We start from the raw sequence: 15300 nt of genomic DNA on the forward strand, positions 1-15300 counted from the left end.
TCTACGTTACAGTTGGCTGTCCCTCCGTTTCAATTTTTTCCCTTTCTTTCCCTGATCCCCTCACATTTAAAATTTTCTTTCTATGCCTACTTGTATTCCCTTGGTGTTTTTTTTTTTAGAATTATTCCTTATGCTTCCTTAGTGCCTTCTTTTTGAATTTTCTCTCTCATCTATGTTATCGTCGGCTGTCCCTCCGTTTTAATTTTTTCCCTTTTTTCCCTAATGCCCATCGCTTTTTCAGTCTTCTTTCTATGCCTACTTTTATTCCCTTTGCTGGTTTTTTAGAACTCTTCCTTGTGTTTCCTTAGTGCCCTTGCTTCTTAAGTTTTCTCTAGACCTCTCCGTTGTACTTCACGGTCCCTGTTTTGTAATTGTTTCCTTATTTCCTTAATCACCTTGCTTTTAAAATGTTCCATCTACTTTTATCCCGTTCGCAGTCTTTATTTGTCTACCTTTATCTTTGACTTATTTTTTGTCTTTCCTTTAGTGCCGTCGCGTTTTGGATATTGTTTTTACGTGTCCGTTGTAGTTCGCTGTCCCCATTTCTTATTTTTGCCTTTACTTTCTTCATCCCCGTCGCTTTTTTAAACATTCTTTCTTTGCCTGCTTTTTTTCCTTCACTGGCTTGTTAAAATTATTTCTTCTCTGGCTTCTCTGCCGTCACTTTTTAGACTTTCTTTCTTACGTCTCCGTTCTCGATCGCTGTCCCTACGTTTGAATGTTTTCCCTTGCTTTCCCTGATCCCCCTCACTTTTAAAGTTTTCTTTCTATGCCTACTTGTATTCCCTTGGCTGGTTTTTTTTAGAATTATTCCTGGTGCTTCCTTAGTGCCCTCGCTTTTTAAATTTTCTTTCTACGTCTCCGTTTCCGTTCGCTGTCCCTACGTTTTAATTTTTTCCTTTTTTGCCCTAATCCCCCTCACATTTAAAATTTTCTTTCTATGCCTACTTTTATTCCCTTTGCTGGTTTTTTTTAGAACTATTCCTGGTGCTTCCTTAGTGCCCTCGCTCTTTAAATTTTCTTTCTACATCACGTTATAGTTGGCTGCCCCTGCCTTGTAATTTTTTCCCTTTTTTCCCTAATGCCCTTCGCTTTTTCAGTCTTCTTTCTATCCCTACGTTATTCCCTTTGCTGGTTTTTTTAGAACTCTTCCTTGTGTTTCCTTAGTGCCCTTGCTTCTTAAGTTTTCTCTAGACTCTCCGTTGTAGTTCACGGTCCCTATTTTGTAATTGTTTCCTTATTTCCTTAATCACCCTTGCTTTTAAAATGTTCCATCTACTTTTATCCCGTTCGCAGTCTTTATTTGCCTACCTTTTGACTTATTTTCTGTCTTTCTTAGTGCCCTCGCTTCTTAGGTATTGTTTTCTACGTCTGCGTTTTAGTTTGCTGTCCCTATTTTGTAGTTCTTTCCTTTATTGCCCTAATGCCTATTGCTTTTTCAGACTTCTTTCTATGCCTACTTTTATTCCCTGTGCTGGTTTTTTGTAATCCTGTCTTGTCTGTCCTTAGTGCCGTCACGTTTTGGATATTGTTTTCTACGTGTCCGTTGTAGTTCGCTGTCCCCATTTCTTATTTTTGCCCTTTACTTTCTTCATCCCGTCGCTTTTTAAACATTCTTTCTTTGCCTGCTTTTTTCCCCTTCACTGGCTTGTTAAAATTATTTCTTCTCTGGCTTCTCTGCCGTCACTTTTTAGACTTTCTTTCTACGTCTCCGTTCTCGATCGCTGTCCCTACGTTTGAATGTTTCCCTTGCTTTCCCTGATCCCCTCACTTTTACGTTTTCTTTCTATGCCTACTTGTATTCCCTTGGCTGGTTTTTTTTTTTAGAATTATTCCTGGTGCTTCCTTAGTGCCTCGCTTTTTTAAATTTTCTTTCTACATCTACGTTACAGTTGGCTGTCCCTCCGTTTCAATTTTTTCCCTTTCTTTCCCTGATCCCCCTCACATTTAAAATTTTCTTTCTATGCCTACTTGTATTCCCTTGGCTGTTTTTTTTTTTTAGAATTATTCCTTATGCTTCCTTAGTGCCTTGCTTTTTGAATTTTCTCTCTCATCTATGTTATCGTCGGCTGTCCCTCGTTTCAATTTTTTCCCTTTTTTCCCTAATGCCATCGCTTTTTCAGTCTTCTTTCTATGCCTACGTTTATTCCCTTTGCTGGTTTTTTAGAACTCTTCCTTGTGTTTCCTTAGTGCCCTTGCTTCTTAAGTTTTCTCTAGACCTCTCCGTTGTAGTTCACGGTCCCTGTTTTGTAATTGTTTCCTTATTTCCTTAATCACCCTTGCTTTTAAAATGTTCCGTCTACTTTTTATCCCGTTCGCAGTGTTTATTTGTCTACCTTTATCTTTGACTTATTTTTTGTCTTTCCTGTAGTGCCGTCGCGTTTTGGATATTGTATTCTATGTGTCCGTTGTAGTTCGCTGTCCCCATTTCTTATTTTTGCCCTTTACTTTCTTCATCCCGTCGCTTTTTAAACATTCTTTCTTTGCCTGGTGTTTTTCCCTTCACTGGCTTGTTAAAATTATTTCTTCTCTGGCTTCTCTGCCGTCACTTTTTAGACTTTCTTTCTACGTCTCCGTTCTCAATCGCTGTCCCTACGTTTTGAATGTTTCCCTTGCTTTCCCTGATCCCCTCACTTCTTACGTTTTCTTTCTATGCCTACTTGTATTCCCTTGGCTGGTTTTTTTTTTAAGACTTATTCCTGGTGCTTCCTTAGTGCCCTCGCTTTTTAATTTTCTTTCTACATTACGTTACAGTTGGCTGTCCCTCCGTTTTATTTCTTCCCTTTCTTTCCTGATCCCCCTCACATTTAAAATCTTCTTTCTATGCTACTTTTATTCCCTTGGTGGTTTTTTTTTAGAATTATTCCTGGTGCTTCCTTAGTGCCTCGCTTTTTAAATTTTTCTTTCTACGTCTCCGTTTCCGTTGCTGTCCCTACGTTTTAATTTTTGCCTTTTTTGCCCTAATCCCCCTCACATTTAAAATTTTCTTTCTATGCTACTTTTATCCCTTTGCTGGTTTTTTTTAGAACTATTCCTGGTGCTTCCTTAGTGCCCTTGCTTTTTAAATTTTCTTTCTACATCACGTTATAGTTGGTGCCCCTGCCTTCTAATTTTTTCCCTTTTTTCCCCAAATGCTTATCGCTTTTTCAGTCTTCTTTCTATCCCTACGTTTATTCCCTTTGCTGGTTTTTTTAGAACTCTTCCTTGTGTTTCCTTAGTGCCCTTGCTTCTTAAGTTTTCTCTAGACCTCTCCGTTGTACTTCACGGTCCCTATTTTGTAATTGTTTCCTTATTTCCTTAATCACCCTTGCTTTTAAAATGTTCGTCTACTTTTATCCCGTTCGCAGTCTTTATTTGCCTGCCTTTGACTTATTTTTTGTCTTTCTTAGTGCCTCGCTTCTTAGGTATTTTTTCTACGTCTGCGTTTAGTTTGCTGTCCCTATTTTGTAATTCTTTCCTTTATTTCCCTAATGCCTATTGCTTTTTCAGACTTCTTTCTATGCCTACATTTATTCCCTGTGCTGGTTTTTTTGTAACTCTGTTTGTCTGTCCTTAGTGCCGTCGCTGTTTTAAAGTTCCTTTCTACATCTCTTGGAGTTCGCTGACCCTCTTTCGTAATTTTTTTCCTTTAGTTCCTAATACTCATCGCTTTTCAAATGTTCTGTCCATGTCTACTTTTATTGCCTTGGCTCTTGGTTTAGAATTATTACTTGGTTTTCCATAGTGCCATCGATTTTAAATTCTCTTTCTACGTCTCCGTTTTCGTTCGCTGTTGCTATTTTTAATTTTTCCCTTTCTTTCCTTCATCGCCATTGCTTTTAATTTTCTGTCTGCTTTTTATCTCGTTCGCTGTCTTTATATCAGTGTCTGTCTTAAAAACAATTCATCTTTCCTTAGTGTCCTTGGTTTCCAAATATTCATTCTACATCTGTTACAGTTTGCTGTCCCTATTTCCTAAGTTTTTCCTTTACTTCTCCGATGCATATTGCTTTTTAAATGTTTTTTCTATGCTTACTTCTTTTAGCTTCCATGCCTTTATTTTTAATTATTTCCTTTCTTTCCTTAGTGCCCTCGCTTTTTAGACTTTCTTTCTACGTCTCCGTACTCGTTCGCTGTCCCTACGTTTTAATGTTTCCAATTCTTTCCCTAATTGCCTTCACTTTTAAAGTTTTCTTTCTATGCCTACTTGTATTCCCTTGGCTGGTTTTTTTTTAGAATTATTCTTTATGCTTCCTTAGTGCCCTCGCTTTTTAAATTTTCTTTCTACGTCTACGTTACAGTTGGCTGTCCCTACGTTTTAATTTTTGCCCTTTCCTTCCCTAAACCCCTCACATTTAAAATTTTCTTTCTATGCCTACTTTTATCCCTTTGCTGGTTTTTTTAGAACTATACCTGGTGCTTCCTTAGTGCCCTCGCTTTTAAAATTTTCTTTCTACATCTACGTTATAGTTGGCTGCCCTGCCTTGTAATTTTTTCCTTTTTTTCCCTAATGCCTATCACTTTTTCAGTCTTCTTTCTATCCTACGTTTATTCCCTTTGCTGGTTTTTTAGAACTCTTCCTGTGTTTCCTTAGTGCCTTGCTTCTTAAGTTTTCTCTAGACCTCTCCGTTGTACTTCACGGTCCCTATTTTGTAATTGTTTCCTTATTTCCTTAATCACCTTGCTTTTAAAATGTTCCATCTACTTTTATCCCGTTCGCAGTCTTTATTTGTCTGCCTTTGACTTATTTTCTGTCTTTCCTTAGTGCCTCGCTTCTCAGGTATTGTTTTCTACATCTGCGTTTTAGTTTGCTGTCCTATTTTGTAATTCTTTCTTTATTTCCTAATGCCTATTGCTTTTTCAGATTCTTTCTATGCCTACGTTTATTGCCTTTGCTGGTTTTTTGTAATCCTGTCTTGTCTGTCCTTAGTGCCGTCGCGTTTTGGATATTGTTTTCTACGTGTCCGTTGTAGTTCGCTGTCCCCATTTCTTATTTTTGCCCTTTACTTTCTTCATCCCGTCGCTTTTTAAACATTCTTTCTTTGCCTGCTTTTTTCCCCTTCACTGGCTTGTTAAAATTATTTCTTCTCTGGCTTCTCTGCCGTCACTTTTTAGACTTTCTTTCTACGTCTCCGTTCTCGATCGCTTGTCCCTACGTTTGAATGTTTCCCTTGCTTTCCCTGATCCCCTCACTTTAAAGTTTTCTTTCTATGCTACTTGTATTCCTTGGCTGGTTTTTTTTTTAAGACTTATTCTGGTGCTTCCTTAGTGCCTCGCTTTTTAAATTTTCTTTCTACGTCTCCGTTACAGTTGGCTGTCCTCCGTTTCAATTTTTTCCCTTTCTTTCCCTGATCCCCCTCACATTTAAAATTTTCTTTCTATGCCTACTTTTATTCCCTTTGGTGGTTTTTTTTTTAGAATCTTCCTTGTGTTTCCTTAGTGCCCTTGCTTCTTAAGTTTTCTCTAGACCTCTCCGTTGTACTTCACGGTCCCTGTTTTGTAATTGTTTCCTTATTTCCTTAATCACCATTGCTTTTAAAATGTTCCATCTACTTTTATCCCGTTCGCAGTCTTTATTTGTCTACTTTATCTTTGACTTATTTTTGTCTTTTCCTTTAGTGCCGTCGCGTTTTGGATATTGTTTTCTACGTGTCCGTTGTAGTTCGCTGTCCCCATTTCTTATTTTTGCCCTTTACTTTCTTCATCCCGTCGCTTTTTAAACATTTCTTTCTTTGCCTGCTTTTTTCCCCTTCACTGGCTTGATAAAATTATTTCTTCTCTGGCTTCTCTGCCGTCACGTTTTAGACTTCTTTCTACGTCTCCGTTCTCGATCGCTGTCCCTAGTTTGAATGTTTCCTTGCTTTCCCTGATCCCCCTCACTTTTAAAGTTTTCTTTCTATGCTACTTGTATTCCCTTGGCTGGTTGTTTTTTAGAATTATTCCTGGTGCTTCCTTAGTGCCCTCGCTTTTTAAATTTTTTTCTACGTCTCCGTTTCCGTTCGCTGTCCCTACGTTTTAATTTTATCCCTTTCTTTCCCTAAACCCCTCACATTTAAAAATTTTCTTTCTATGCCTACTTTTATCCCTTTGTGGTTTTTTTTAGAACTATTCCTGGTGCTTCCTTAGTGCCTCGCTCTTTAAATTTTCTTTCTACATCGACGTTATAGTTGGCTGCCCCTGCCTTGTAATTTTTTCCCTTTTTTTCCTAATGCCTATCGCTTTTCAGTCTTCTTTCTATCCTAGGTTATTCCCTTTGCTGGTTTTTTAGAACTCTTCCTTGTCTTTCCTTAGTGCTTGCTTCTTAAGTTTTCTCTAGACGTCTCCGTTGTACTTCACGGTCCTATTTTGTAATTGTTTCCTTATTTCCTTAATCACCTTGCTTTTAAAATGTTCTGTCTACTTTTATCCGTTCGCAGTCTTTATTTGTCTGCCTTTATTTTTGACTTATTTTCTGTCTTTCCTTAGTGCCCTCGCTTCTTAGGTATTGTTTTCTACGTCTGTGTTTTAGTTTGCTGTCCCTATTTTGTAATTCTTTCCTTTATTTCCCTAATGCCTATTGCTTTTTCAGACTTCTTTCTATGCTACTTTTATTCCCTGTGCTGTTTTTTTTGTAATTCTGTCTTGTCTGTCCTTAGTGCCGTCGCGGTTTGGATATTGTTTTCTACGTGTCCGTTGTAGTTCGCTGTCCCCATTTTTATTTTTGCCCTTTACTTTCTTCATCCCCGTCGCTTTTTAAACATTCTTTCTTTGCCTGCTTTTTTTCCTTCACTGGCTTGTTAAATTATTTCTTCTCTGGCTTCTCTGCCATCAGTTTTTAGACTTTCTTTCTACGTCTCCGTTCTCAATCGCTGTCCCTACGTTTTATTTTCCCTTTCTTTCCCTGATCCCCCTCACATTTAAAATTTTCTTTCTATGCTACTTGTATTCCCTTTGCTGTTTTTTTTTAGAATTATTCTTATGCTTCCTTAGTGCCCTCTCTGTATGTTGTCATGGTTAACCCAGCCAAAATCAGCACATCTCTCCTTTAAACCTTTTAAAAGCTTCTGACTTTGCCTGCGTTTTAGTTCACTGTCCCTATTTTTCATTTTTTCCTTTATTTTCTTTATCTTTTTTTAAAATGCCTTTTCTATGTCTACTTTTATCCCATTCACTGTCTGTAGTTTTTAATTGTTTATTGTCTTTCCTTAGTTGAATCGTTTTTTAGATTTTCTTTCTATGTCTACTTTTCTCAAGCTCCCATCTATATTTTTTAATTCTGTGTTGTCTGTCGTGTATCCTGTTCTTTTGTAAATTGGCTTTATATATCTCCCTTTTAGTTTGTTATTTTTATTTTTTCCTTTATTCCTTAATCCTGTCACTTTTCAAATGTTCTATGTCTCTGTTTAACCATTTTATGTTTCTATTTTTTAATTCTTTCCTGTCTGTCATGAACGCATTGCTTTTTAAATTTTCTGTCTATGTCTACTTTTGTCTGTCACTGTCCCTATTTTTCATGTTTTTACTCTCATAATACTTTCAATTTTGAAATCTTTTCTAGATGTAATTTTATTCTTGTTTTCTGTCCCTATATTTTAATTCTTTCCTGTTTTCTGTATCCTGTTGCTTTAAAATTTTTTCTGTGTAGTTTTATGATGATGTCTCTCCTTTTTTTTAATTGTTTCCTGTCTGTCCTTTACCCTGTCGCTTTTAAATTTCTTTCCTTGTCTATTTTTATCCAGTTTGCCGTCTTTATTTTTTAATTCATTCTACTCTGTGCTGTACCACTTTTAAATTGTCTTTCTATGTCTCTGTTTAGGGTTTTTTGCTATTGTTTAATTTTTTTCCGTCTTAATGTCTTCACTTTTGAATTTATGTTTCTATGTTCACTTTTATGTATTTTCTGTCCCTATTATTTACTTTTTCCTATCAGTCCTCTACATTATCACTTTAAAAATTTTCTTTCTATGTCTACTTTTATTCAGGATGCTTTAACCCTATTTTTTTATCATTTCCTGTCTGTCCTGTGTCAAGTTTCTCTTAAATTTTTGTTCTGTATCTACTTGTATCCAGTTCACTGCCTTCATTTTTTATTGCTTTCTAGCCTGCGCTGTACCCTGTCACTTTAAATTTGTTTCTATGTCTTTGTTTATTGAGTTTGCTGTTCCTGGTTTTTTATTTATTTCCTTAATCTTGTTGCTTTTTTTTTTCCTATGTCTGCTTTTATGTAGTTCCTGTCCCTATTTTTTTAATTCTTTCTTGTCTTGCTGGGTACTCTCTCAGTTTTTCAATTTTCTTTCTATGTCTCCATTATTTAGTTTGTTTGTCCCTATTTTTAAACTTTTTTCTCCTTCAATGCCTTCATTTTCAATTTTTTCCATGTCTACTTTTTGTAGTTATCTGTCCCTATTTTCAATTTGTTTCTCCTCTGCTAGTACCCTTTTACTTTTTAATTTTCTTTCCATGTTGTTTTATCAAGCTGTCTTATCCCTATTTTTTAATTCTTTCTTGTTTGGCACATACCCTGTTGCTTTTTAAGTTTTCTTTGTGTCTTACTTTTTTTTTCCTTTTCTCTCGGTTCATCCTGACGCTTTAGAGGGTCTCTCGGCACACTTTTATCTCTGGAGCATAATTTGTACCCCTCTCGGTTTGTCAGAATATTCTCCTCTCAGAGCAGTCTTTTTGTCTTCTCTCCATCTCACTTGCCTCCAGTGGGTCAGTGTCTCCCTCACAATATTCTGTACTCTGTTCAGATCCCCTCCTGAGTACCTTTGTGCCCTCGAGCCGCCATCTGTCTCTTGGCCACCTCAGCACCCCTCTTTTTGTCACAATGCTTCCTGTGAGCGTCCTTGTGTTCCACGGCCATCCTTTAGTTCTTGCAGCAGGCTTTGTATCTTTCTTATTCAGAGACAACTCTTCCTCAGGCTTTCATTGTGCCCCAGAGCACTATTGCCTTCCCCTCTGCCATGTCAGATGCCTCTGTTCCGGTCCCCGGTCCCCTGAGGACAGCTGTACTCTGTTCAGATCCCTTCCCGAGTACCTCATTGAGGTCAGCAATACTTTGTCTCTGTCCCCCCGGGGCCCTCTCATTCCATCACGACGCCTCCTGGGACTGTGCTCGTTGGCCCACGGCACCCTTGGAGCTCTGCAGCCCTCTTTGTATCTCTCTTATTCAGACAGAACCCTTCCTCAGGCTTGCTCTGTGCCCAGAGCTCTCTTACCTTGTTCACTGCCATCTAGGATGTCTCCATTCAGTTGCTCATCCCCTGAGGACATCTGTACGTTGCTGGGACACCTTCTTCAGTTTTGCATTGTGTCCCAGAGCCGCCTTCTATCGCTCTTTCACTCTTAGCACCCTTCTCCTGTCATCACGTTGTCCTAGGCCATCCTTGTGCCCTACAGCCCTCTTTTGGCTCTGTAGCGCACTTTGCGCCCTTCTCCCTGCCCGAGAAACCTTGCCTGATGCCATCTTTCTCTTCAGGATGCTCTTGTTGTCCTCTATGCTAGCTAGGATACTCTGTTCAGTCCCTGGTCCCCTAGAGGACATCTATAGTCTGTTCAAATCCCTCTCGACGACTTCATCATGTCTTCGAGCCTTCTTCTGTCTGTCCCTCTCAGAACCCCTCTGCTAGTGTCACGATGCCTCCCAAGGTCTTAGATGTTCCCTGCAGCACTCTTTAGCTCTGTAAGCCCCTTTGGATTCGTTTTGTTTGCAATTGCACCTCTCTAAGATCTCTGTTCCCAAAAAAAAGGGCATTCTTTTTCTTCTCTAGGCCATCTAGGATGCCTCCAAGACCTTCTTGTGCTCCACAGCATTTTGGTAGCACTTTGCCTCCCTTTCAATCTCTCTTATCCCTCAAGCCTTTCGTGACCCCTCCACTCCCAGTCACCATGCCTCCCAAGACACCTTCTTTGTGTACACAGCCTGTTTGAGCTCTGTAGCAGACTTTGATCCTCTTGTGTTCCCTCAGAAACCCGTCTCGGTTTGTTTGCACCTCAGAGCACTCTTATTGTCCCCTCTGCCATCTAAGGTGCTCCATTGGTCCTGGCCTCCTGACGACATCTGTACTCTGTTCAAATCCCCTCCAGACTTCCTCCTTGTGTCCCTGAGCCTTCTCTTGGCATCTTTGGCCCAATCGGGACCCTCTAATGGGATGTCACAATGCCTACTGATGCCTTCGAGGTTGCCCTTTAGCCACTTTTAGCTTTGTAACGGATCCTCACATCCTCTCGTTCCCTCAGAAGGTTCCCGAGTCCATATCTGTGAGCCAGCCCAGTCAGTCTTTCCTCCTTCCCTTCTAGCCGTGCTCTATTTGTTCCCTGGCCTCCAATGACATGGTTTACTCGGTTCAGATCTCCCTCTGGATTTTTATTGCAGTGTTCTCCAATCCTTTTTCTGTCTCTCTGCCTCCTCAGGACATTTCTTCTCCCAGTCATGATGCCTCTCCGAGACCTTGAGAGCCTCCCTTCTTTCTTTGCTATGCAGCGCTCCTTTATCTTTCTTTGCCAGCGAAGGTGTCTCCATTCGGTTCCTCTCCCATTCAGTCATCTGTAGTTTGCCTAGACGCCCCTCCTGAGACTCCAAGGCCTCGCTGTGTCTCCAAGACTTCTTTTCTTACCCTGCCCCCTCATTAATTCCTCTACTCTCTATAATAATGTCTTCTGTGTCCTTTCTTGTACTCCACAGCACTTTTGTAGCACTTTAGCTCCTTTTGATTTTATTTTTTTGTGCTCTTCAGAGCGCTCTTATCTTACTCTTTGCCATTTAGGATGCTTCATTCAGCCCCAGCCCCCGACAGCATCTTGTACTTTGTTGAAAAATCCCCTTCAGAGCTCCTCATTGTTATCTCTGAGGCTTCTTTGGTCTTCAGGCTCCTCGGGACTTCTCCACTCCCTTTGCTGAGCTTTCGTGAGACATTCCTATGCCCTAGAGCCCCATTTTTAGTTGGGAGGGCATTTTGCACCCTCTCTTCCCCTCAGAACCCTTCCCAGTCCGCATCTGTTACCCTGGTTGGCCTTTCTGTCCTCTCATCTCTTTGGTGCGCCTCCATTTGGTCCCCAGTCCCTGAGGACACCTGTACTTTGTTCAATTCCTTTTGAGCTCATTGCATCTCCAAGACTTCTTTGGTCTCTCTGGCCCCTTCAGGATTTCTCTAATCCTGTGACGATGCCTCTTGTTCTGTCAGAACTTTTTCCAAAGCCGTCTTTTGTGCTCCAGAGCAGTCTTTTGTTTTCCATCTTATGTAGTATGTTTCTATCTGGTACCCCAAGATGTTCTATCGTCAGCTCAGATCCCCTCTTGAGTTTTTCAGAGAAGCAATAGCCTTCGTTCTATTATATTGACACATCTCCCGTGGTGTTTTTTGTTCTGTTTTGCAATTTGTTTTTGTTCTAGCTACTTAGGCGTTAATTAGGCTGCTTCTGCTTCATACAGTGTTCTGATACATTTCTTGTATTTCTGTGGTTTTTGGGGCGTTTTCTGTTCTTTGGGACTCATCTAGTTCTGTTAAGGGAGTCAGTCAGGGAGACCACCAAGGTGACCCTGAATCATTGTTGATTTACAGTGAATAATTTACTTTGCAACTGGAGATATTTTTGAGAAGGGATTCTTACGGGATCTAATTCTGCTTTGTCATTCAGTCCTATCCAGAAGGTAGTTTCTGATAGAAGTGAGGTAGTATGTGTGGTCTTGCTAGAAATGAAGTGTAACCATAGCATTTTTGTTTTTTTTTTTAATAGGAAACTAAAGCAACATCATTTTTGATAACAATATTGTTATTGCATTTTAATGAACTACTGTCTACACCCCAGAAAAATTAAGTTTAATTACCTACCTGCTCACATTGCTGACACAGTGTAGATGTAGTTGCAGAAAAAAAAAGCAGTATTGTCATTTCCAGTAAGGGTTGCTTCTTGGCTCAATGCCTTGCACACCATAAACTTAAGGCAGATGAGAAAACTCCCTGCTGCTCCTCTGGCCGCCTTTATGTCTTCTGGTGGTTCACGCCTCCCCTTCCCCAGGGGACTGTGGAAGGGTGGTGGGTGTGGCCTGGAGTATATAAGCCACAGTCTCTCCTCCTGGAGCTCATTCTTCTCCTTGGCTTCTATTGGTATCAGTGATCTGTTGTTCTTTTATATTGTGTTAGCTTTTGAGTTGCTGAAGCTGTTTTGGGCAGATGTGTGTTGCTATTTAGAGAAGTAGAGGTGTCTGAAGGTAAGAGCTTTGGGACAGTCAAGATTCAGCAGCATATATATAGAAGTACACTTGTATGCAGGTGGCCTTTTTTTTTTTTTTTCCGGATCAGTAGTTTTTATATTGAGTGTTCAGGAGGTGCCAAGATGGTTTGATAGTATGCTTTGTTGGTTTTTTTAATTCTTAGGTGCATTGTATTTTCCTGGAATTCCTGTCTTTATTGAGGATGAAACCTTGTTTTCTTCACCAGTTTTTGCTGTATACTGTGTGAGTTGCTGATATAATCTCTCTTAACAAGGTAGATAGTGAAGTCATCTAGTAGTGGTTAGGGTGAGCATCTTGTATATCAAGTTTTGGTTTTTTCAGGAAAGCAGCAGGGACAGAAAGCATAGTGTCTTTCACAGTATGGGATGGCTCATCACCTTTCCCAATTGCCCCACCGAGAACCATGTTGTCCCCAGAACCTTTGCAGGTTGTGACAGGCCCCTCATAGATTTATAAGCATCAGGAGTTCACTTACGTTGTGGGCCTGTAGCTGAGCCCAGAGTCTGTGGTAAGGTGTAAGATAGGAGATGGCCACAGAATGCAGGGTGTGGCTCAGAAGAACAGCTCTGAGGTGCGGCCAATGCAGGGGGTTCAGGGGTGCAAATACAAGGTAGGAGCTGTCAGGAAGCAGTGGGGTTCTTCCTGACAGTTCAGGAGAGGAGAAGAGGTTTGTAAAGTTTTGAGACTGGGGGATGGCTGGGAAGGGGAGGAGGGTTCATCAGCCTTTCCCAGATTGGTTTTGCCGTAGGATTTGGATGTTGATGAAGTCTGTTCTATTTTAGTCTCCCACAGCTGATGGGAGGTATGACAAGGTCACAAGAGATATGGTGTAAACAATCTGGGCCTCTGCATCTCAATATGCAGGGCTGAATGTCAGATGAGTCTCATCTCCTAAAGGTTTAGGTACATAAAAATATACCCTCCAGAACTCTGAGGTCTCTCCTTCTCTGTGCCTTTTACTTCATTCCCTGACGTAATTTATGTGTCCATCCAGATGTCACAGTCACTGTTACTTAGAGGCATTGACTAGGCACTTATTTTCCAGCGCAGGTTTGTGTCACTGTCTTCCCTGGAATTTTTTGGAGAAGAGGATGTGTATTATTTGTGCTCGTAACGCTCTGCAGCCAGGGGTCTGTCTTTTACCATGGTCCTGGGCACGCAAGCTTTTTTCTGTTATTCCAGTTTTGCCTTTTTCCTTAAGTGTCCACTGAGGTTTGCTCTCAGTGTCAGTCATGGCAGTTATGTTCTCTTGTCCTTGTTTATCTATTGATTTTTAACACCAGTTTCTGTAGTTGTAAGGTGTCCATTTTAGATCTTTGAGTCACCAGTCATGCCATCGTGGTTTTTTCCATCGGTCAACCGCCGCTGTTATTCTCTTAGGGGGCTTTGTAGGCAAGGAGTTAGTTTGTGTTTGCTTGTTTTCTGTGTACTATACCATATGTTACTCAGGTCTTGATGTTCCCATTGTTGTTTTTGTGTTAGGCAAACCACATCAATAGCCATACCAAGGGTTCGTGTGCCTCAACCCATCAGCATAATGCTAACTGAGTGCTTCCTTTCTTGCGTTAGAGCTCAACGCATAGATCTGTCTTGTGTGTGTGGCATCTGAGAAGTTTACTGACGGTTTCTCTTGCAGCAGTGATCCAGCATGTGTCAGCACATCTGCTGTCAAGCGCTCTCTCTTCTGGGAGCCCTTTTCTGGGGACTACTTCTCCTCTGCATGCTTTTGGTCTTAGGTCTCAGAGCCTGGCTTCTTGCACATTCATTGTTGCAGTTGCGGCCATATCTTTTTGTTATGGGCCATGGCTTTTGACTTCTGGGGCAGCCGTAGATTCTTCCTCACGGCCCCCTAGGTCTTCTCACCTAAAGGCCTCTTCCCTCTGGGAGTAATTGTTGTTGTAGAGAGTCTTATTATGTCTCTGGGTCAAGTCATTTGTCTTTGTTTGTGTGCAGTGTCAGTCTGCACATGTTGTCTGGGTTGGAGCTGCTCTGCCTGGGGGCATGGCAATGTTAGTCAGGGGAGAATAACGATAAGAGCCTATAGTTAATGTAGGTATGTCTAGACTGTTTAGTTTACAGACTAAGAAGATGGGTTGGCACGTGGTGTTGGAAGTAAGATGTGACTGGTGGCTATATGACTAGCTTATACTTTTTGGGTTATTTTTTTATTTTGAAGGTGTGAAGCAATGAGCAAAGCAGGATATTGGCACGGAGCTGACTTGGGCAAGGTGAGCCATGCCTGGTGGGCTGAAGTAGCAGTTATTTTTCAGGTGTTGTAGTGTTGGTGAAGTTAGAAGCATCCCTTGTTTATTTGTCTTTCATAGGTGGTACCTGAGCTCAACATGGCAACCTGTAAACAGCAGAGGCAGGGTGGGTGAGCAGCCAAGGTAAGGGAGCAGGAGATGGGCATCGGTGTGGGCAGGCTGTGGTTTCGGGCAGTATCTCAGCATGTGTGTTTTGCTTTGGTTTTTTTCAGGTGCCGCAAGCAGGCTCGGAGGGGTGAAGCCACATGCCGACGAGCGGTCCGAGAAGGTGAGGCAGTTGTTGGCTGGGTCGGTGTCTAGTAGCAAAGTATTATATGGCAACTCTGTTAAGCATTTCTCTTTGGTTTTGCAGGCACCGTGCAGGCAGCCTTTGGAATTGGATGAGCGTTTGAGGTGAGCTGGGCTAGTAGTGAGGAGGAGCACGGGGCTGGTGACTTCTCACAAGCACAACAGTAGCTTTCTCTCTTTTGATATCTTAGGTGCCAGAAGGGATGACAGCCATAGTGTCAGACACTGGAATTCCTGCAGAGCAGGTGAGCTGAAGGCCATGTTCCTTTTGAGGAGGAGGGAGCTGTGGAAGAGGTCTCTGTCAACCGACACGATGCTTACTGCTGGCACTGTTTTTGTGCAGATGATGAAGAGGAACCTGGCAACTGCAGGAATATCCTGGTTCACTGATGTGGTTCTTGTCAAGGATGGATTCAGACCACTGGCCCTCTGAAAGCTAAGTTGAGGGACCGGTGTTTGGGAGGGACCCTGGGGGAGGGGATGAGGTTGGGAACTGCAGAGAGGGGTTTTGAAGTTAGCGTAGGGGAGCGGGCTGTCCAGGAACAGTCCCCTTTG

This window comes from Gymnogyps californianus, chromosome 2 (assembly GCF_018139145.2).
Source record: "Gymnogyps californianus isolate 813 chromosome 2, ASM1813914v2, whole genome shotgun sequence".
In the NCBI taxonomy this organism is placed as follows: Eukaryota; Metazoa; Chordata; class Aves; order Accipitriformes; family Cathartidae; genus Gymnogyps; species Gymnogyps californianus.